The 2,808-nt window shown below is 46.4% G+C and overlaps 1 pseudogene; it reads left to right on the forward strand.

Moving 5' to 3' along the window:
- Positions 1–382: 382 nt before the first annotated feature.
- Positions 383–2,808, forward strand: part of LOC118395199 (ephrin type-B receptor 1-like) — a 387,061-nt pseudogene continuing 384,635 nt past the window's right edge.

Here is a 2,808-nt window from a genome sequence, read left to right on the forward strand (position 1 = left end):
TCAAAGTGTATTGGTCACATACAGATGGTTAGCAGATGCTGATGTGAGTGTGGCGAAATGATTGTGCTTCTAGTTCCGACAGTGCAGTAATATCTATAAAGTAATCTAACCATTTATGTGTACACTTTCATGGGAAAAAGGGGGTAACGCAATTGGGTTAGAGACGAGAGAGAGAGAGATGAGAAATGGAGGTCCTCTATTAATTTGTGTGGACCATCTAATAATGTAATACCCAAACAGACCAATTGGTGGTGCTATTCTCCTTCGCTGACGCTGTCGACTGCCGTTTCAAATAGGTCGGGGAAAAGTTTTGTGTTTTCACAATGCAGCAGGGAGGAGCAAACCATTGGCGATTGGTTAGCGATTTTCACTTTTAAATCTGTGATTGGCCCTGCCGCTTTAGCGGGGTGTAAAGAAGCTGTCTTGCCCACTTCTCACTCGCCTCCATCCCATACATTCGGCAGGGTCCTACACTGGTTGTCACACAGTTTTAGTACGGCTGGAAATGTGACTCTCATAACACGGGCTTACTGACTGGAATGAATACACCGCTCTGTGACAACCGAAGCGATTTTTTTGTGTGCGTGTCCTGCGTGGTTCTCAGTGGATAGGCATATAGACTGTGTGGACTAAACATTTCTGCCATGACTGTGGATTTGTTTGCAGTTTTATGTGTCATCATCACCACCACCACGGTTTCTGCGATGGAAGGTAAATTATGGGAATGATCATTGCTGTGTTTTGATGGTTTGGAGTGACTGCTCCGCGCCGGAACTCACACTGGCTCTCGCGCGGCTCTCCCATGGAATGGCACATGCACATTGTAACGGTGAGAGCGTGCGCTCTGTGATGTCAGTTGAATACAGGGGATGGAATGCACGTTGGTCATGTGTAGCCCGTTCCGGTTATTTGATTCCGAATAGCACGGAGTAGTGGTCTGTCTGTGTCAGTGGGTCTGGCAATAGCCTTCAACGCACTGATGATGGTCTTTGTTGGTTCTTCTGGGCTGCAGGCAGTGCAGCTAGGGCAGCACATCATCACCAAATTCTCTAAACTTCCCTTTGAATAGGTTTTCGTTACACAATTAAAATATAGCCAACATGTGGGAGGCTCATTTTATTTGTTTTGTTGTGGTGGTTTATTATTCCACGAGATAATTGTGTGGTGATCTATAGCCTACGTCAGGTAACACTATCTGTGACATACCAGGAAGAGATGCTCTTCTACCTGCGAGTATCGTCCTCAGCGCCTGGGTGTAGGCTAGCCCTCTCCGTGTGTTATTCGGGTCACGTCCTGACATAGGCTTTTCATTTGTTTTTAGCGCCAAACCCGAGCAGCAGTAGGATAAATATCGGGCGATTTTGGATTGTCTGAGGGATTTTATAGATAGCTGCTGGAACTGTTTAGCGACAGTAATGACTCCGCCAGATCAAACCATGGTGATGAGGCACCTCCAGATCAGAACTCTGTGGCTACATGTACGTACAATAGGATCATTTTCTCTGTTCTGTTCTCTGGTCGGTCTGGTCCTCTTTGGCACAGGCACAGACAGACACACACGCACACACTGTGTAAGGGAAATCAACAGACAAGTGTGCCATCAGCATCCTTGGCTAATAGCCCTTCTTAGAGCTTTAACATGTTCTTCATGTCCTGTGTAGGAGCCGAGGGACTAGAGCACTAGACATAATGTATGTGCTGCATGCATATCATGCTTCAGCCTCTTGACTATGGAAGAGTTCTCAAACTTCACTTTCTATGCTCACACACTCTCCAAAGCAGATGGTCTCTCGTGGTTCTCTGCTTAGCATAAACAAGTGGAGTGAATTAAAGACTAGCAAGTGCAGTGGGCGTCACATGATCGTAGTATCTCTGTTTCATCTTTTATTTTCATAATGATTACAACGTTCACGCTGCCTGGGTAGCTCAGTGTTGCTATGTAATTCAGGAAAGCACTGCCTGCTTGTTTATATTCATCGTATTCTGTCTCTCACACACACACACACACACACACACACACACACACACACACACACACACACACACACACACACACACACACACACACACACACACACACACACACACACACACATTCACACGTGAACCATTGAACAACTCCTGACATCTCTGAATGTAGCTTTAAAGGTCTGTCCAGAAAGACAAAGCTGGGTATTGGGTAGAACAGATGGGTAGGGGAGACACATTGGGTTACCCAGGCAACACCAGGGATGAGAGTGATTTCCTTGTTTAGGCTGGTTAATTGAAAGGAGATTGTCTCACGGGCAGGTTAAGATGTTAGCTGATATGATCTACAATCTGTTGGCCTCACTCTCTCTCCCTTTCTGTGTGTTACAGTGTGTGTGTGTGTGTGTGTGTGTGTGTGTGTGTGTGTGTGTGTGTGTGTGTGTGTGTGTGTGAGAGAGAGAGAGAGAGAGAGAGAGAGAGAGAGAGAGAGCAAGCATACGGCCCTTGCCACATTATCCCTCCCCAGATCTGTGTCCCCGTTATCTGATTATCTGTCCCTAATCACCACATCAGCCCCGTAATCACAAACACAGTGTCAGAGATCAACCTGTGTGTATGTGAGACTCTGTGTGTGTGTGTGTGTGTGTGTGTGTGTGTGTGTGTGTGTGTGTGTGTGTGTGTGTGTGTGTGTGTGTGTGTGTGTGTGTGTGTGTGTGAGAGAGAGAGAGAGAGACTGTGTGTGTATGAGCTATGTTTGTGTATGAGACTACGTATGTGTGTGTGTGTGTGTGTGTGTGTGTGTGTGTGTGTGTGTGTGTGTGTGTGTGTGTGTGTGTGTGT

This window comes from Oncorhynchus keta, chromosome 15 (assembly GCF_023373465.1).
Source record: "Oncorhynchus keta strain PuntledgeMale-10-30-2019 chromosome 15, Oket_V2, whole genome shotgun sequence".
Lineage (NCBI taxonomy): Eukaryota > Metazoa > Chordata > Actinopteri > Salmoniformes > Salmonidae > Oncorhynchus > Oncorhynchus keta.